The 21,077-nt window shown below is 46.7% G+C and overlaps 1 long non-coding RNA gene across 1 annotated transcript in view; it reads right to left on the bottom strand.

Moving 5' to 3' along the window:
* The window catches only part of LOC113490536, a 43,457-nt gene extending 26,689 nt beyond the window's left edge, over nucleotides 1–16,768 (bottom strand). The window contains exons 1-2 of the long non-coding RNA XR_003400254.1: nucleotides 16,750–16,768; nucleotides 15,128–15,130 (exon numbers count right to left, since the gene is read on the bottom strand). This is a non-coding gene — a long non-coding RNA (uncharacterized LOC113490536). The remainder of the gene's footprint in view (nucleotides 1–15,127; nucleotides 15,131–16,749) is intronic.
* Nucleotides 16,769–21,077: the final 4,309 nt, after the last annotated feature.

The raw sequence follows: 21,077 nt of genomic DNA, 5'->3' as shown, positions 1-21,077 counted from the left end.
TGTTCATCTTGGCTGCCTGGGCTGACATCTGCAGGGGTGGCTCTACTCACCCCGTGGCTGGGGTGTCCCCAAAGAGCTTGTGTCCTCAACCAACATGTGCTCAGAAAAGGTGAGGAAGAAAACTTGACACTTAATGAGTAAACTTGGTACTTGGTCCTTGGTACTTGGTACAGTCCTGCATGAGTAAACTTGGTACTTGGTACAGTCCTGCACCTGCAGGGAAAATGATGTGAAGAACAGAAGAGGATTTCCCTGGGGAACATCAAGAAGAAAAAAATTCAGTGGGAACAAACCGGGAAAAATACAATGCCTGGCAGGTGAATCTGAGAAGGTTGGGAATGGAAGGTAAAGGAGGCAGGCAGTCACAGAGGAGCAATGACAGAGCAAGGGACAGGGCTCTGGGATCACAAGCAAAGAAGGATGTGGCAGGGGGAAAGATTGGAAAAGAGAGGGCCACAGTAACAGTGGGGGTGAGGCAAATCACAGTTTTCATGCTTGGTTGTCCTGGTTTTGGCCAGGATAGAGTTAACTTTCCTTGGGCTGAGAGGGACACAGCTAGAGAATGGGGCCCAGATTGCTCATTGGAATATTCCATATCATGTGACATCATGCTCAGAATATAGGCGGATGCATGCCCTCTCACAGCTCTTTTAGTTTCAGTTTCCCAGCCATCAAGGCAAGATTTTGTCCAGTTGGGATCGCTACTGGGGGTGGGGCTGCATACCGGTTGCTGGTCAGTAAGCCACTGCTGTTTTACTCATTTGGACTTACTATTGTTACTGCTGTTTTGTTATTATTACTATTTCTTTTTTTTTTTTTTTTTTTTTTTTTGTCCCTCCCCTATTTCACCAGGGAGGGGAGGAGGGAAGTAAATGACTGGCCATGTGGTGATTGGCTACCAGCCAAGTTCAAACCATGACATTGGTGCTGTGCAGATACAGGTAACAGAGTAGAGTCCAAATGCCAAAGGGTCTGGTCCCAGAATGGAAATAAAAAATGGATTTTCACAGGACTGTGGGATGTTCTGCCATTCTTTTATATTTAGATCACCACAGAATAGGAAATAACACCAAACAAGGCAGATACCTTTAGTAACTCTTTCTCCTTTACATCAACAAACTAGGCTGAGAAGAGATGAAACCAGGGAGTCAAAGAAAAGCTCTGAGAAAGGCTTAGCCTGATCCCAGCAATGCAACCTCCAGTGCTAGCTGCAGCAAGGTCAGAGCCCTGTCTTGAAATCATCTCCCACAGTCTCCACTGTGCTCCCACAGGAGTCCTCCTCTCGCCTGGAAGAGAGAAGGTTATTGCCCTGGACTTCATTCATTTTAGAAGTGGCCTTTTCTGAGAACCCCTACACTCATTATTCTTCTGGCCAAGTCTGGCTTGGCATCGAGCTTCTCCAACAACTTGATAGGCTGTTGTTTGCGCCAGTGACAACTGAGGAGGCACAACTCTTCATGTATGAATGCTCTGAACCTCCTTGTTCTTTCCCTTCTTTTGTCCTCTCCTGATTGAAGAGTTTCCAAGCTGAGCATTGCTGCTTCCAGGTCTCTCTAAAGAGTGTCTCTGAACATTTCAGGCAGTAACCTTGAGAGTACTTACTTTCTGATTAAAGAGATGGGGCTCCATTAGTGGAGAGAGGGAGCAGAATGTAATTGAGAATGGGAGCCTGCCATCGGCAGGGTCCCCATTCCACAGTTTAGGCTGTCTCTTTCGGTGATATTCCTCAGTTTAGCGCAACATGATGCCATGGTTTTAAGTCACACCAGCATTAGAAACTCTGTCAGACATGAGATTTATGGGGTGATGCACAACAAAGCTGCTTCCTCTGCCAAGTCACACATTGTGCTCTTTTTCTTTCCTTCCCAATTTGGAGGTAGAAAAGTGTGTCCTCACTGCTCCAACTTCTTTGTGAGACCAGAGAAAGGACCAGCATTCCTGCAGTGGACTGAAGGAAAAGAGGGAGGCTTCAGAGGACGGATCAGTGAGGGGAATGAGGGGGCCAGAAAGACTGAGAGTAGTCTGTGGTTTTCAAGTAGGATGGTTTTCAAGGGTAATCCAGAGCATGAGGTTTTCTGTGCTTGTTCTCAAGCCCTCCCTCCTGTTACCTATACCTATCCACAAGGATGAACTTTATGCTGAGGTATCACAGCCCCTTTGGATCTCCTCAACAGGCTCAGAGCTGTTACTGTTTTCTCCCTTATTCATAGCATGAGGCTCACCAGTGCTGTCAGGAGCCTCTTGGGAAGCAGAAACCCAGCAGTTTTCTGTCATAACTGGCAACCTGCCTGTCTCTGGGCTCCCAGAGTGGCTAAGGCTGAACAAAGTGTTGCAACAATAGGGGATGACTGTAGTCCTATCTCAGATTTTTTTGCCAAAAAGATATCCAAAGGAGCAGTCCCAGTCACACTGAAAACTCCAGCTTTCATAGTATCCTGACTGGGTGCTCGGTGAAGCCATGGAAGGAAGGTACTTGGGAAAAGGCAAGAAGGACTTGGTGGAGGTGGGGAGGAAGAGGAGGAGCAATGGAAGATAGGAAAGAAGAGAGGCTCTGAGAAAAGCAGCAAGCATGAGAGGAGTGTGTATCAGTAACGTATGAACCAGGAAGCGTGCAGCTCTCGAGTGTTTTGCTTTCCTGATGTTCTTCTGCTTAATGCAGTCTGTGCTTGTTCCCTTAGATCCCATTTCTGTCGGATTTAGCAGTGCCCTGTTAGCAGCACACTAGGTAACCAGTTTGTGGTGAACACAAGAAGAGAGAAGCGCCCAACCACCCCTGGCAGAGCAGCTGTCACAATGGGTTGTCTTCTAGCCCCTTGCCAGCTGCCCCCAGCACTGGCTGTCTGTGTGAGTTAAGAGCCTTCTCATGAGCTGCTGATAACTGCCACAGCTAGCCCGTATCATTCACAGCATCCATGAGCACAGAGATGCTGTCCGGACATCGTGTACCCTGCAGCTCCTTAGGTGCTCAGCTGGTACAGAAGGGAAGCAGCATATATTTGCACGTATGTACACACACACACACACACACACACACATTTAGCCACACAGCTGTGCAACAGCAGCCTGGGCTAGCACCTTGTAGGCATAAATCTAAGTTGCCACTTAGACCTTCACAGGCTTACACTGAGCAACTGGGCACACAGGTTGGGTGGACACACACACACACACACACACACACACACACACACACACACAGCCTGAGCATGTGGACAGTGAGAGGTCTGTATGTATAGGGGCACATGAACACAAAGCTGTGTGCACCCAGTGAACAACCATGCATAAGCACATCACAAAGTGTCTTTCCTACCTCTCTCATCCAGTCACTGTAAGCACAGCTTGTTTTCTGTTGTATGACATTGTGTCTCCCCCTGTCACAAGATGGCTCTTATCACCCACTCACTCAACTATATTGTACTGGGTCTGGCTGAGCCGGAATTGCTTTTCCCCTGTAGCAGCCCTCATGGTGCTGTGTTTTATGTTGGGAGCTGGCCGGGTGTTGATAGCACACTGGTGTTGTGGCTACTGCTGAACAGTGCTTACACAGCACCAAGGCTCTTTCTGACATTTTTTCCCCCAGTGGGACGGGGTGGGCAAGATCTTGGGAGGGGACACAACCAGGACAGCTGACCCAAGATGACGAAAGGGATATATTCCATACCATATGATGTCTGCTCAGTATAAAGCTGGGAGAAAGGAGGAAGGGGTGGGGTCACCCTTGGTCCTCCGAGGCAACCACTACGTGTATTGGAGCCCTGCTTCCTGAGAAGGCCTGACATCACCTCTTCATGGGAAGTAGAGGATAAATCTGTTTGCTTCTTTTTGCTTCCATGCACGGACCTTTGCTTTGCTTTGTTTATATTAAAACTGCTTTTGTTTTACCCACAAGGGTTGGTCTATCTCATTTGCTTTCCCCTCTTTGCCCTGTTGAGAAAACAAGGGGAAAGGGAGGGGAAGTGATAGAGCGACTTGGTGGATACCTGGCATTTAGCCAAAGTCAAACCACTACATATATGAAATAGGCTGATTTGGCCTTCTCACACCAAAACCTCCTGCCACCTCCGTATGCCCATGCACATGCCTTCCTTTCCCTTCCACACTCCTCGTCCCTGTCCTCTTGCTTTCAGCCAGGTGTGTGCCCATGGATGCTAAAGGCGTGGCTCCCCAGACGCAGAGTGGGGTTGTTTACTCTGTGTCAGCCAAAAGCCCAATTCCTGAATTCATCTGAAAGAGTTAAAAATCCTTGTGTGATCCACTCCTCTCCCTGGCCCAAGCCCCTCTATCTCTCACCACCCCTCATGGGGTCTGAACACTGCTCTGGGCTTTGAGGATATTATCAACATTACAAAAAGGGCTGTCACTTCACAGCAGCCAGGTGAAAAACAAGAAGTCGCTGCAATTAGGAATTTGTTGAGGAAGCCAGAGGGAGGCAGCACCTGCAGAGTGATGAAGAAGCAATGGGCTGCCCTTATTGCCCTACTTTTCTTCCCCTGTTCCCTCCTCTCCTGCCCTCCCTCTTCTTCCACTTGTCTCTTTGCCCTCTCCTCTTTTCCTTCTAAGGTCTCTTTGCCTCCCTGCTGATGTCCTGCCATGGCATTACCTGCCACGGGCAGCACTGTTGACGTTAATTAGATCCTGTACAGTTCTGCAAATAAATGCTGCTGTCAGCTGGAGCATAGCTCCAGCCTCCCCCCCCCACACACATGCAAGCTCCTGTGTCCTCCCCATCCCCTGGTAAATAGAGCTGTCAGGAGATCATTTATCCATAATGGCTCTCTGTGGTAATAAATTTTTGTTTGTGCGGGCATTGAAGAGGAAAAGGCAACAAAAATGAAGATGGACCTGTGGCATTAGAAATACTAGCTGTATGTAAACCATCATGTGATGTCTATGGGGAAGTCTGTTAGGAGAAAGAGCATGAGAGCAAGGGTGGGTGGGTGAAACATGGGGAAGGCCCAAGGGTTGATCTGCTGTGCTAAACCTTGACTGACTTTGCCAGGAAATGAAGCCTTCTTCCCCCAGACCTGTTCTCACAGCCTGCCAGCATCTTCCACAGTGATGGAGGAGGTAGATGACCACACTCCACTGGTGGGAGGGAGCAGTGCTGGGAGGCCAGGGAAGAACTCCCAGTGTAAGAAGGAGGCATCTGAAATTCTGGTTGTCACTAGACGAGAGGGACATATGGTGGGTTGTTCACAGGACCAGACATGAAAGGATCAGGAGCCTTTCCTGGCATCTTGGGCACCCACTGACTTTGTGAGGGAACTTCTACTGCTCCCTGGTCTTTCAGGCTGGCAGCTGGTAAGTGTACTCAGCAATGAGATGACATTGTGGTTAGTGTCTGAGGACTATGAATGCAATAATTCATGGCTAGTGCCATTTTTTTGGGCAATGGTTATGCAATATGGAGAAACAGTCCCTTGCCAGTGCTTTGAGAGAAAGAAGCAGCTGAGAAAAACAGACAGAGGAGACAATCACTTCCTGGAAATATGAGAAGGGATGCTGGAACTGGAGGGGAAGGAGTGAAGGAGGTCTAAAGCATATCAGCTAAAAGCGTGGGAGGCGGAGGGAGGGAAGCAATGCTCTGTACATGAAATGAAGCTATCTTTCTTCCCTTCTCCAGTTCTTGGCACCAGGGCCAAGCCCATCTGTGGCTGTGCAATTCCATGATCTCTGGCTGCCCTACCCTGCCACAGCTTGTCAGAGCTGGCAGTGATCCACACCAGGCTCCCTGGGCTGTGGCCTTCCCTGGCCTCAGCTGCAGACCTCCAAAGGCTGCTGCAACCCAAAGGAGGAGACAAGAAGAGCTATCACAGTGCAGGGGAAGCTGAGGGACACTGTCTATTCAGCAAGGGCAACACCTCTCCCCACCTTTGGTAAGAGCCATGGACAGCTCCAGCATGACAACATCCTGCTTGACATTGTGGGTGCTTGTTCTTGCTCAGAGGGCAAGCAGACTGGGAGGAAGGATTTCAGTTCTCCTTGTCCTATCACTTCCTCTTGCCTGCCCTGTTTTGACCCAGATATGTTACAATATAATGAATCTGTAATTACCCTTGGGATTTCACAGTTGCTGCTGTGCTTGCATAGCACTACTGCTCATAATTTCACGGTGGTGGCAAGGCTGGTGCTCATGCCCTCATCCCCTGGAAGGGCCCTTGGGGACAAAAGAAAAGTTATTTTAGGCTACATTTGGGCTTCAGAACACTTTCTGTCTATGGTCACTGCTCTGCAATATACCTCTGTCCTGTGCTGAGCCCATGTGCAGTGAGACCACATCATCTGTGCCTACCTGATGTGGCAGGGCAGGGACGCAGGTGGGCAGGGAGCCATAGCATGCTGTGGTCCCCCTGGATTCATCGATGTAGGATGAGAATACCAAGGTATACTGCAGCCTGTCTTTGCAGCCCAGTCCAGATGTAGCCTTTTCAGAAGCACAACTGAGTCTCGTGGAGGAGACAACCTCAAACCTTCAGCAAAGGCTGGTAATGCACACACGCATACAGCATGTTTGCAGACAGAAAGGGCCCTGTCCCTGCCTTCATACTAAAACTTTCTGTCCTATAAGATGGACAGAGCATGGATTACTTCATTTAGTGCAAGTGGGACTCTATGATCTCCTAATTGTAACAAAGATGGCTTAGTCAAAGCTAAGCATGGCTTAACATAATTATGTAGGAGCATAACTTTTCTTTAGGGTTAAGAGACCCTGGCTTGTGTTCTTTGCACTCCTTAGCCCCCATTCATATCTCAGAAAGGACCAGTTTCTCTTTTCAACTTTTCCATCCCCCCTTTTCCCATATCCCCATCTTATCACCCTCTGCCTGCCGGGACCATGTTTTTGACATGAAGTATGCTATCCTCTGACACCATCCCCTCCCTGCTGACATGCCCTGATAGCCATTCACCACTGGCCAAGGACACCAGCCACCAGTGCACAGGAACACTTCCACCTCATGAATTATTAACACAACCCCTTGGCTTTCCATACCCATGGAATCCCCACCCTTCTCTTGGCCTCTCCTCACAGTGTGTTTGTCAATTACTTCTTCATCTAGCCTTTCTTTTCAAAAATTCTTTTTCATCTCACAGAAGCTTTTTATGTTTTCTTCCTGGAGAGGGGAGTAGGGAGAGGTGACATACAGGGAGGGCACTACCCCAGTCACTGCTAGAAATACAAATGCAGCTTGTGCATGGCATGTCTCTTAACTGGTTGTACTCTGGGACTTCCAGGCCTCACTTCAGTGATGAAGCAGAGATGTGCAGTTCCCCCACAACTGAGAACATGGCAAGGGTAGAGATTCCTGTTTAAGCAGGAGGAGGCAAGGTTTGATGTCTAGAGGGCATAGAGTGATCCCAACTAAACCCAGGTCTCCTCCTCTACTGCACTGGAGCCAGATGTTTGCCTTTCTGGGGCTTTCCCACTCCATGTATCTGGTGGGCTCTCCCAGGAGGCATCATCACTGAGTGACAATGTGGGAATGAACATGAGAGATGTTAATTGGCTTGCTTATATAAATAGCCTGGTTTAATCTGGCAGAGGAGTTTATATGCATCTTGAGTGCCCAGCCCTGGATTTTGGTGAAGTTGTGGGGGGAGTGGGTCTGTGAGGCCCTATTCCAGATATATCACTAGAGGGAGTCAAAGACCTCTCTTCTGCTGCAGCTCAGCTTGACCCAGAAGCCTCTGGTGATGGATAGGACTGACTGCTCAGTTGCTGATGTATGGCAGGTATAGGGAACCCCGAACCCCCACAGAGGGCAGAGAGCAGTGGTGGGGCAGGGTTTAAGACTCCCTCTTTCCTTGTAATAGGTCTTTGGTAAAGACAGCCCTGATAATTGACCTGTGTGTTTGGGAATGGATACAGCTCCCACTTGGCTGTGATGCAGGGAATCAAAATGTTATGACAGCTTCCCTCATGCCTGTGAGAGACAGTTTCCCTCACTTATATGAATCTCCCTTTATCTGCTATCCCAAATCCCAGTCAGGAATTCACTGTAGGGGAGAAGAAGCTGCAGCTTCTTCCAACCCTTCCTTTTAGCAGCATGTGTTACCCAGTGGGTATTATGTCCACTGCCACAGATCTGCCAGTTTCCCCATCCACAACACAGCTTCCTCAAACCTTTAGCAAACATTTTTCAGGTAGATGACTCCAGCACAAGATAAAAGACAAAGTGCTCTTTTGGGTCAGGTCAACATGTGAAATGGAAAAATGAGCATTGGAAAGTATGACGGGTGCTTACCAGCTGAAGACAAGAATGAGACAAAACGTGGAGGTATCGTCTCCCAGGGAAGATGAAGTTAATCTGTATGTTGGGGGGTGGGGTGGTTTGCAAGTGGGAATGTGGTGGGGAATGCCTCAGGAAGAATTAGTAGGGATTTGTGAGAAAAAGGGTGCAAAAAGCAGGTGAGACTTCACACCTCGTGGGATCAAGGCTGGGTGTTTATATCAGCTCATTTTGCCTGGATTTTATTCTGGTGACAAACATGTTCTGAAAACAAACAGAACGTTGAGGAAGAAACTTGTGGAGCAAATGACTGTTTTTTTGGTTGCTAAGCCATCTGTTCTGCTCCGGCAGCTCACTGAGGGCTCCGCCATTGCTCTCGATCTGCATGTGTGTGTTTTTGTGTGGGTGGCTGGTGCTGGCTGGCATGGCAGGAGGGAATATCAGGGTGGAGGGGAGGATGTGTGTATATTGGGGAACTCAGATGCTTTGAGCAAATTTGCTTGGGAGGAGAGGATGAAAGTTGGCTGTGGCAGTGTATGCAAACACACCTGGCAGAAGCCAAACCTGGGGCAGGGGGCACAGGCTGTGCTTTCTGTGTGCATGCAAGGTGTGTGCGCAGGTGTCTGGGGGTCTAGGATCACAGGCACAGGGAGGGGTTTACATCAGGATGAGGAACCACACCTCCACAGCTCTGCAGGTGCAGGACTGGTCAGTCCATTGCAAACCCACTTGCAGGTTGGAGCAAAGATGTATCTTTGTGCATGTCAAGGAGCAGCAGTGAAATGACACTCATGGAGAATGTATGTAGGTGGGCAACAGGAGTGTGTCACCCAGCAGGCTGAGAGAGAGGAGGTGGATGTGCAAGCTATAGTGGGAGGAGAGTACTGTTGTGGCACATGTTGCAAGTGATGTGGCCGGAGTGCAGATGGAGATGTAGCCCATGCATGTGGAGTTTATGGTCAGCCCATCGATGTGCAAGAGCACAGCTTTCCTGTCCTTATGCCTGTTCACCCCACAGCATTCTCCTCCTCCTCGATCACACAGGCGCTGCAGCTCCAATTGTGCTGCAGTGATGAAGGACAGTGAAGGCTAATGATCTCTGTATATTGATTATCCTGAGCCAGGATGTGGAGATCTTCTATCCCCACGCCCTTTCCCATTCCTGCCCTCACTCTCATCCTTCCTTGCTCTGGCAGCAGACTAGGCAGGGTTGCCATAGCAGCTGACAATTTCCACTGTCCTACCTCTCAGGAGGACAGGAAGCAGTAAAAAAGATGGGTTGTAGGAAGAAACCTATGGCTTGTTTGTGTCATTGTCTCCTGGGAACAGCAGCTGGGACTCCTTTGGTAACCTTCTGAGACTGGTTGTTGTTGCCTCAGCGTATCCAGGTATTGTACTGAGGGAGAGCTGCTAGTGTAGTGGGCAGGCATGGTGCTCCTCACCCACACCCAGTCTAGCCCAGATACTCGGTTGGATTCAGTGGTGCCCCCTTCTGAAAGCTAAACAATGCTGCAACAGCATTAAACAAAGAAGGGGTCTCCAAACCAACCTCCAAGGTGGCAGTGCAGACATTCTCTGAGCTGAATCGTACCTCTCCAGGAATTTTCATTCCTCTCTCTCCCTGTCACTCAGACATGCTGCTGCACTGCAGAAGCAAACAGGACATTAGGCTCCACCCCAGAAGCAGCTGCATTAAAAGTTGAGCTGAATGCCACCCCTGTCTGCTCCAAGCAGCATCACTTAGGGAATGCACTCGATCGGTAGCAGTAAGAGAGTTGGTGTTGCTTTGTACAACAGTTGGTGTCCTCTGAAAAGATGGCACTCCATTTGGGGGGATAATATTATATATATATATATATATATATATATATATATATATGTATGTATGTATGTTTTTAAGCATTCCTTCCTTAGGACAAGGTTCTAGATCATTGATCCACCCTGAAATAGCCATTCTTATATTTTTACCATGTCATTATGTCCTGGTGAACCTTCTTAAACTTCTTTCACACAAACACTTCAATGGCCTATATCTGTGTCACTCAGGGCCTTTACACAACACTCAGGGCCTTTACACGCTTCTTCAGATTTCAGATAATGGTGGCAATGCTGCCTCTCCATCCATTACTCTCAGGGTCCCATGCTTGTGGATGGGTTATTATTGCATGCATTCACCTTCTCCCTGTTGCTGGAGTCAGAAAAAGTGTAGTGTTTAGTGACAGTACATCAGTGCTCAAGGCTGGGCTAACCTCAGTGGTTAATGACACAAAAAGGTGTGTGAAAACCTCCAGAACTAAGGTGTCTGGCCAAAAGTCCATACAGGAGAGCAGGTAGTTGGCAAAATCAACACAGTCATCGTAACAACAGAATCTCCTTCAGTCTTTGCTACAACAGTGCCTAGATTAGGCACTCCCTCCACTTTGAATGGCCACAGAAGTTCTGCTTTCAGAGCGGAGGTACCTTTGCACAATTGCATCACAAACATCTGGGCATGGAACTGCAGCCAATGTTGCAAGCAGAGCTGCCATTGGGACCGAAGCAACCTTCAACTCATGGTTAGCAGAATTTCTCATTTTCATGTGTCAGGAAAGAGTGGAGGCCCTGTGGAGAGGGGATCTGTACCAGTTGCAAGCTGTGTCATTCTTGGGAATGCAGGGTAATAGGAGAGAGCACGAATCAATAGTGTTAATGGGTGGCCTTACTGACTTCTACTGACTTCACCACCAGGGATATAGAATTAGCTTTAAGAGAAAGAAGTAGGGGAAGAAAATAAGTGGGTTCTGCTGACAAAGAGAGGAGGGGAAAATGGAAGAAGAGTTTGGAAGAAGGAAAGTCATGAGAAATAGAGGGAGGTGAGGCATTTGAGTGTGATAGGTTTTTTGTTTAAATGGAAAGTGTGGTAATCTCCCCATGTTTAGGTGGTGTTTGAGAGAACCTGATTGGGATTTATTAGAAAATAAAAATGCTCTAATTGAAAGAGAGTGGAGGCAATTTGTATTAATAATGGGAGAAATCATCAAATAATGGAATTGTTTAAAATCTATTAGTTTGCTCCATGCAGTGAGAGGAAGGGGTTGATTATCTTGCAATAGAACGTATTAAAAGGAGAGCTCAGCCTGAAGGTTCCCTATGCAGATTAAAGATGTAATTTATTGAAGTAATTTATTTTCTGTTGGGAAGAAGGGGGGAAAATGGAAAAAAATATGATAAGAGCTGCAGTCAAGTATTGGATTCTTAATTTTAAGACCTACCTCTTATCTGCCCTCTTTCAATCAATAGAAAAAAATTACTCATTCCTTTGTTAGGTTTGAAGCTGCAGGAGCAAACAGGGTGGCTGGGGAAAAAAAAAATCTCATGAGGAGGCCTGTTACTCACCTCTTGAGGTTTATATTATTGACAGCAGTTGCTTCAAATCCAAGGCAAATCAACCTTGGTCTGCCTGGAGTAGCAGCAGGCAGATCTTAGAGGTCAACACTGAGGTGCTGTCTATCTAATCTTTTCCAAGGACAAAAGGAATGTGTTCTAAACTGGAGATTGATTCAGAGCTGCTTCATTCATTCATTCATTCATTCATTCATTCATTCATTCATTCTGTCTGTCTGTCTGTCTGTCTGTCTGTCTGTCTGCCTCTGTGATAATCTGGCCTTTACAAACCAGAGTGAGGGAATGACAAATTGTATTTTGTGTATCTAGTATTCACACTTACAGTCCCTTCCAATCAATGGGAATTTAGGTGCCTAAATAGGAATTAGGCACTTAGCTGTGTGTCTGGTTCTGGAGCTCTCCCTTGACCTATGATTTGCCTGGCAGGCCCACTGAAGTGGCCTTGCAGGCTGGTGCTTTTTCTGTTCTTTATTTTTCTTATTAGATGTCTTCTTGCCCATTTTCTCCTTGCTCCATTATGATCCCCTGATCCAGTATCATCACAGGGATCTGACAGGACTCCACAACACTTCCTGCCTCCTTCTTCCTTGTGTCATCTGCTAATGCTCTTCACATTGCTGTATCCAAACAGCTCTGACTTGTCAGCTTCACCTTGTAACTCCACACTGGTCTTCGTTTGTAGGCAATAGGTCATGAAGTCCTGCCACTCTCAAGTAACCTCAAACAATCTAGACCCAACCATCCTTTGTTCCAACCTCAACATCAAAAGCTGCCAGAAGAACACCATTATAAGGGGTGGAGTGAGGGAAGAGAACAATTAGAGACAGTAAGATAGTCTTACAACAATCTCAGTACTGAGGATAAATCAGTGGGAGAAAGAGACCAGACAGCAACAGTCCTTACTCTGCTTGCCATCCTCTTCTGGCCTCTAGGTCTGAGTTTATCTGTTGTTCTTGAGCAGGCTGTGGCTTAAGCTAGGAAAATTTCTGGCCTGTCCCAAAGGACTTGAGCATATCCATATCCAGAGGAACCAGGCTTTTTGCAATCCCAGAGATTTTTCTGCTTGGTGCCTGAACATTATGTTTATAGGAGACATTGCAAACACTATCTCATTCTCCTAAGATAAATAGCTGGATTCTGCCTTAAGAAACAACGGACAGGGTAAAAGACATCAAACTGCAATTGGAGATGCTTTAAGGAAACTATCTGAGGATTCAAGATTAATTTAGTACTGCAAAGACCATGGTTAAAAGTCTTGTCTATGAGAATCTGTTACATCCTAGAAAGAGGATAAAAGTCATTACAGAAGGCATAAAGATAATAACTAGAGGTATGGTTGGAGTGGGTCTAAAAGAAGGAAGCCAAAACAAAAGGCATGCTGATAAGAGAGCTATGCTGAGAGGAAGTTTGTGGTGTGGGCCAGAGATGGGGTCTTAGTGGCTAGGGTTCATTACAAGAGATAGCCTAGAGTTGCCATTGTATTGGGGCTGTGATGGAGGTGCCAAAGCTATCTGTTCTGCCAAGAGATATCTGTGCGAGATAATGACTTTTCACACCTATGTTTTATATGGAATTATTTTTACATAGTAACACCTTTTAAAGACTTTGTCAATCTAGGTGCTTTGATGAACACTTATTTCCTTTATTCAAGCTTCCAATCAATTCTTCTTCTGTGTCTATGGTCATTTCAGAGTTTTGTGCATGCCTCTACCCTAACACCTGTTGATTTTTTTGGTTTTTTTTTTTACATCTTTCTTTTCTTTTATCTCTGCTTTACATAGGGACAATGTAACAATATCATCTGCCTGCAGGGAGGAAATTTTCATTTAATCTCTTTCATATTGTGAGAGGCTCCTTAGTATATCCTATTGTACTGGGTCTGGCTGAGCCGGAATTGCTTTTCCCCTGTAGCAGCCCTAAAGGTGCTGTATTTTATGTTGGGAGCTGGCAGGGTGTTGATAGCACACTGGTGTTGTGGCTACTGCTGAGCAGTGCTTACACAGCACCAAGGCTCTTTCTGACATTTTTTCCCCCAGTGGGACAGGGTGGGCAAGATCTTGGGAGGGGACACAGCCAGGACAGCTGACCCAAGATGACGAAAGGGATATATTCCATACCATATGATGTCTGCTCAGTATAAAGCTGGGAGAAAGGAGGAAGGGGTGGGGTCACCCTTGGTCCTCTGAGGCAACCACTACGTGTATTGGAGCCCTGCTTCCTGAGAAGGCCTGACATCTCCTCTTCATGGGAAGTAGAGACTAAATCTGTTTCCTTTTTTTTTTTTTTTTTGCTTCAGCATGTGGACCTTTGCTTCGCTTTGGTTATATTAAAATTGCTTTTGTTTTACCCACAAGGGTTGGTGGTTTTTTTCCCTATCTTATTTTCTTTCCCCTCTTTGCCCTGTTGAGAAAAAAAAGGGAAGGGGATGAAGTGATAGAGGGACTTGGTGGGTACCTGGAATTTAGCCAAGGTCAAACCACCACACCTATTAAAGTGGATCCTAGACAGAGAGTGTGTCCCCACCTTCAAGAAAACCCAATCTGTTTTTCCCAACTCTTCAACAATCTGTCCATCAGCTTTCTAAACAGGGTCACTCAAGCATATTTGTGCATTCTACTACTTCTCCAGGTGCAGTGATTGACAGCCACTTTGATTCAAACTCAGTCAAATACAACAGTTCAGAGACCAAGAAATTAAAAAAACTTCAGGCTAAGGCTTGTATTTCTGAAAATATTTTCCCATCATTAATTTACCTAAACTGGGAGAAATAACAACAGTAAAAATAACTCATCCATACTTTTGAGACCACACCAGGTTACTGGGTACGTAGACAGAAGCAGCTCTATCAGCTACATTTATTTTGCTTTGGGTTCAGTAGCCATACAACTTCATACCAGTATGCCGATAGATCATGCCTGTACAAGCTTCTTTAAACACACTAGAATATAACTGTATAAGCACTGTCCATTGTCCCCACCCCACTCCCACCATCATTCTAATCACAACTGCAGTAACCAACACATTCAGAGGATGGCATTCAGTGATACTAATTATTGATAGGGCCCTGAGCCTTAACTGCCCTGAACAGTCTCACCTGAGGCTTCCACGCACACATCATCTCATCTGTCCATGTCTCTAGAGGTCTTTTTAAGATGAGGCCAAGGCACTCACTTTTGGTGTATTGTCGTTGTGTTGCTCCTGAATGGATCTGAGATCTGTTTCATCAGCTTGGTTTGCCTAAGTTTGTTAATAGATCTTGTTACTATTGCTACCCCTGCTCAGGAAGTGTGGTACCTTACCCCCGCCTTTAGGGTCACTGCTTGCCCATGCTTAAGCTACACTTGGCTCTATATTCATCCTTTTTATGGATGTTTCTCCTTGACCACTGCCATTTGTCTTTCTAACCATAACAAATACATATTTGCCCCTCTTACCTGTCTGGGGAGGACAGTATCACTGAAAATAAGAGAGGAGAAAAAACTGTCAGTATCACGGGCTGTCCAGAAACACATTTATACTTGCTTTACTGCAAAGAGGTGGGTATTTATTCTTTATGAACAAAAACAAATATAAGTACACTTCACTGTACTCCCACCCAATTGTTTCTCCATCATTAAGCATATGCCCGTAACCATGTTCCCCAATACTTCCCCAATAAGGTAACATAATGATTCTGGTGTACTGTGCTGATCTTGGCTTACTGTGTGTAGTGGGTAACTATTACTTTATTTCCCATTTTCTCTGAACCTCTGTGTGTGAGAGGGGCAAAGATGGATCCTGATATCAAGACTAGGAGGTAGATCAAAATGACTGTAAGTGAAGACACATGGGTCTGTAGCAGCCTTTGATATTTTTTGGTTACATACATGCACTGCTACTCATAGTCACCCAGCCAAAATGGGAATCCTGATATAATCTTCCTCCTGTCTCTGATGTTTGACAGCTGCACAGTCAAACAGTGCAGAACAAATTACACTGCTCCTAAAATCATTCCCTTTCTTTGTCAGGCATTTAAAATCATCTCCCCAGAAAGTCCTTTGAAGAAAGCACTTCTCTTGCTTGTCCTTTTCCCTTCCCTTTTCCCAAAGACTCTTCAATACCTAGAAGCACTGAACTAGAACCCTTTGGGGTTACATTTATACTGAACACATCCAGGACAGTCTGGGAACTGTTCTCAGGATGTCCACGCTGCAGCTGTTAGCCCACTCCTGAGCATGGCTGTGGCTTGTGCAAATCAGCAATCTGAGTTTCACGCCTGGTTTAAGGGGGAACCAATGCCAAGGGTCATTATATGGCCCCCTATTCGGGTAGAGGAGCATAGAGTTTAACTATCTGACTATAAATTATTTCAGGCCACTTGGATTTGCACAGTTGAGTCTGTGGCAGCTTGACCAATGCATAGTGGGCCAGCTCCATATTCTAACCTGGTCACAGACATCCAGAGCAAATCCTATTCACTCTTCTCTGTTCACCCCTGCAGAAGAGCACCAACCATCCTGGTTTTGGATGCTCAGTAGTCCAAGCTAGTGGAGGGATGGCAGGAATGGCTTTGACAACTCATTTGCACAGTGCCTCAAAAACAAATCTTGGCAGAGGATTCTGCTGACCCCTGCAATGCAGCCAAGAGGGAATGCCAGAATCTGTATTTCAAACTTTCTCTTTCCTTTGCTCCATTTAGTGCATCATGTCTGTTTCTTGAAGGCAGAAGAAAGTAAGTCTTGCCTTCTGACTTTTGTTAGGTACGTGTCTGGATGTGGGTCCATGTGCATTGGTGGAGAGAAACTTTCATGAAGATACAGGAATCCTTTAAAATAAGCAGAGTGAGAGATGGCAATGACAGATTTGTTGAACAGGGGATTTGAACCCGAGATAACTGATGTTGTTGGTACTGGGAACAGCAGTCAGGCTGGGCTGGGGAGACAAAAGGACGGATAATAGGAGCTGGGGCTAGGGATCAGAGGGGGAACAGTCCATGTATCTCAGCTAATTCTCTCTGGCAAGAGTAGCAACACTAATGGATATTAAAAGTGTCAGCTTCAAGATTTAGCAAAATGTTACCTCTCCTGATTCATCTCATTCTGGCACACAGAGTGCAGAGCAGAGAAGAAATCAGGGCCAACAGACTATATGTGCTGAGTACGGTGCTGGCCTTTCCTCTTGTCAGGGACCTTACTCCTGTGTCTCCACATCTCATGATGACAATCCTGTGCAGTGCTGTTTGCTAACAGCATGCCTGTTTCTAGGTGGGGAACCCATTGTCCAACACCCTTAGAGATCTGCTCTCATCCTCTATGCCCAATGGTGCCTTGTCCTTGAGGAGAACAAAGGGATACATGTCCATCCTTCGAAGTGAAGGAGTAAGCTTGGGTATGGAACCATCTTCCCTTGCCCCGAGTGGTGTAACATGGAGACATGGCAGGAGTGGCTGGAGCCCTGTGGGCTGGGTCTTTCCAGCCTGTTCTGGTGGCACTACCATCCTCAGTCAGGTATGACTTGCTTCTCTGCTCTGTGGCCAAGGGCAAATGAGATACTGCCTTTCCCCTGCTCTTCGAGACCCTCTGTGGAGAGATGGTGAAAGGAAGGGATTCACCTGCTTTTCCTCACTGAGCAGATGGGAGACCACTGCACATGGGGTGCCACAATGCAAAAGAAAAAGAAAAGAGCATTTAGGTAGAGGTGGAGCAATGTACCCTTACCTAGCTCCACCCACTCCCCATAACCTCCTTTGTCCTCCCCTCTGGTGGTTTTTTTTTTGGCACAGAAATGGTGTCTGATTTGGGTGATGGGAGGGAAGGGTAATGAAGGGGTAAGTATGATGCCTGAACCCTGTCCTGCTCATAGTGACACTAGATTTCACCCCCATCTATCCATACTCAGGCCTCATCCTCCAAAGTGCCAAAGAAAAGACCCAACTGGGTTTTGTCCTTCAACTGCTAAGCAGCCACAGGCTGACCTGACAGAGTTGGACTTCATCTCCCTCCGAGGTTTTCCTTGGCTGTGTTATGATTTGATCCATCTTTTTGCCAAGTAGCTGACTGCCACACTGCCAGCACTGGAGACAGATGCTCTTGTTACCCAGCCAGCTAGGGACCATTGCCCCTGGGGCTCTGGCCAGTCAAGTTGTCAGTGACCCAAGCAATGAGGTTTTCCTTGCAAGCTTACTCACAGCTTATAAGGAAAGCTCAGAGAGCAAACCTTTGGGTACCTGGCTTCCTCTGGATCCAAGCTTACTCCTTCACTTCGAAGGATGGACACTCCAAATTACTAAATTATTGAGTCTGACAAATCTTCCCTTACTTTAACTCACATCTCTTTTACTTCCACTCAGGCTTATATTTTGGGTTGAGGGAGTTGGAGAAGGAGGGAGACTAGCTCTGTCTCTGTCACAATTGCCAAGCCCTGAGGTCAGATGGGCTTTTGATGCATGCATCTTGATGGTAGATAAACCAAACCAGTGTGGCAGGGAGGTTCCCCAGAGGCAGCCTGATAGTTCTCTCCTACTCTCTCTGCCTACTTCCTCATTGCAGTGAAGGAGAAGCCGCACTGGCCTGGATCCAGCCAAGCACAATCCTACTGAAGAGCTCACAAGATAGGTAAGGAGTAATCATGGAAAGAGGGAGTAGGCAAAACCTCAGAAGAGTGGAAAAGCAAGGGAGAAATAGGAAGGAAGGTACGCATGAGTGGGAAACAGATTCTCCAGAAAGTGAATCAAACTGACTGTGCTTATGACGAAGATATCTGTGAGTCTGCAGTCCACCATCTCAGTTATGTTATTAGGGTTATTCCCAGTAACCCCAACAACAGTAACAGTGTCATTGTACGTAGGTGCTGTGCAGCTGTAGCAACTGCCTTACCCCAAAGAGCTTGCAGCTCAGTAGATGAGGCAACCCAGTGAGATGTGAAAGGGTTATTCCGGTATAATGTCCCATTTTATAGAGGCAACATAAGGGAAAGGTAAAGATTAAAAAGCTGACCCCCAGCAACACCGGGAGGTCTGAGGCTCAGCTCTCCACAAGTAAATTCATTGCCTTTTAATTCAAGGTGAAGTCTTGGCCTTCAGGTGCTCAGGAGGTAAGGGAGTAAAAAATCCTCTTGCCTTTAAGAGAGTTTCTGAAGGGACTCTTGGGCCCTAGTTTCTCTAGGCAGTCAAAATCTCTCTCGATAACAAGGTGGATTCCTCCTGACTCATATTCTATGCTCTGATGAGTGGTCAATACATGTTCAGACTAAACTTATCAGGCAAATGAGTTGTCCACAGCAACACCACTAAATAATTGTGAACACAGGCTGCCCATGTGCCTCTGTTTATCAATCTGCCTGCTTTCTTCTCACTTTTTCTTTCCTTTCTTCTTCCTTGCTAATCTTCTTTTTCAGTCCTAATCTTGTCCATACTCCTTCTTTCCATACTGGGCTCCCAGCAGCCCCATACTTCAGGTCTAAGCAGGTTTCCCAACCCTTGAACTGCACATCAAAGACAGCTCTGTTGAACAGAGATTATCGCAGTGCCTGAGATCTCCTGGTCCAAAACACACTGAGAATAAGGCAGGAATAGATGTACTAATTGGCTTCCCCTAAATTGTGCAAGCCAGCCATCACCTCTTGTCTCCCTGACACATAGTGATCTCAGGCACTTGCCCTATATGTTCCCCCTGCTGCAAAGTCTGGATCTCACCAACAGATCTGGGTGGCTGTGAGTTAACCAGGCCACAGGGTTTGTGAGGGTGCCCCAGGCCTTCCCTGCCCTCATCCCTCCCAGGCAGCTGAAGAGGTGGGCTGGTAGCACAATCGGCCTAGGGTGATAGCACACAGCCTTGGAGTCACATGCAAGATGGAAGGAGAGTTGACTCTCACATCCACCCTTATTTCTCATGTTTTCTTCCTTCTAGGTATTACAGCCTCAACAGGGGAAGGAGGCACAGTGATTAGGATCTCTGCAACAGTAGGGAAACAGCTTTGCTGTCTATTCCCCAGAAGGCATTTGACCTCCTTACCTCCTCCAGGACAGAGAATTTAACAAGATGAACTCTGTTAAAGGGTTTGCAGAGGAGAGGTAGTTCCAGCAGAGAAAATACCAACTTCCTGATTACAAAGTTGTTTTTTCTAAGAGAAATTTACCCTATGGGAAGTAGTGCAGATACCCCCTTTAAATGCACACATACACACCCCTAAGCTTCCCTGACCACAGGCTGCAAACACAAGCTGTTCAGACCCAGTTCCTGCCTTCTCACAGCCCCATCTCCTCCCATGAGAAGGGTACTCTTCCTCCCAGACCCCCGTCCACACCCTTCTTATTCTGAAGGCATCCCTTCCCCAAGCCATTCCTAGCTCTTTCCCTGGAGCATCCCTCCTCCCAGTTTTCCTCTACGCCCTTTCCTCAAGTCCCATTTGTCATTTGACTTTCTCTTCCCAAGCCTCCTTTCCACATACGTCTCCAGAAACTCACTTTCTTTCTCCTTCTTTCTAGGGAGAAATTCCACCCACTCTCCTTCACCACTGATGTATTCCCACCCATAAATGATGCTTATCATATTCCTAAAAAGAGCAGAGGAAGGAGCCAACAAGCCTATGAGACTTGAGTGGGCCCAAGGGGTAAAGCTCCCCCTTCCTCCTACAGAGACAGACATTATTCTGAAGACAGGGCTGGGACACGGTTGGGGGAGAGGGACTGGAGCAAGAAGAAGATATCGAAAGCACACTTGATGAGGTGAGCTGCTGAGCTGGTTTGGGTATTGTGGTCGCAGCAGCATCTAAAATCCCATTATGGCTTTACTATAGTGAGTTTAATACACTGAACCCTTCATTGCTTTAGCTGCCCCTGCTAGGCATCTCTGAAATTCACAGCCACAGGTTTTCAATCTCTTAGTAGTTCCCAGCTCACAGAAGCAGCCTGCCTGCTCTGGGGAGGGGAGAGGAAATAAGGAGCAGCTCCCAAACCTGCCTGGAGGACAGAGGGTTTGTTCTTCTCCTTCCCCCTGCACAGTAAAGACTCCATGGGTTTGATGAAGGTTACCAGAGCCCCATGGTTTCACCTGCAGCTCTGGGTGTTGGGTGCTCAGTCCAACAAGCCTGTCTCTGGAGAGGGGAGAGTTGCCCAAAGCATAATAGTGTATCTGGGTTGTATCCCACAGCTAAAGGGCTGGAGGTTTTTCAGAAGTGGGTTGAGCTGTGGGCTGTGCAAGCGTTAGGGATTTGACATGAAAATGGTAGCCTTGCCTTCTCCTAATCAGACTGAATGACTTAGGATCTTTTAGCAGCATGCTGAAAGCTTTCTAACACTTTCTGAGTTCTTGATTTTCCTCAGGGTACATGTTACATCTGTTTCTTCATGGAGGAGCCTGTAGCAAAGCTGGGAATCACAGAGGTGTCTGTGGGAAAGCTGAGAAGAGACTGTATTTTTTCCTGTGGCAAGATAAACATTGGCCTTTTCTTTAAAAAAAACAAAAACCCCCCAAAACCAACCCCCCCCCC

Source organism: Athene cunicularia, assembly GCF_003259725.1.
Source record: "Athene cunicularia isolate RWA chromosome 1 unlocalized genomic scaffold, athCun1 chr1_part2, whole genome shotgun sequence".
Classification (NCBI taxonomy): domain Eukaryota; kingdom Metazoa; phylum Chordata; class Aves; order Strigiformes; family Strigidae; genus Athene; species Athene cunicularia.
This window is presented reverse-complemented; position numbering and strand designations above follow the sequence as displayed.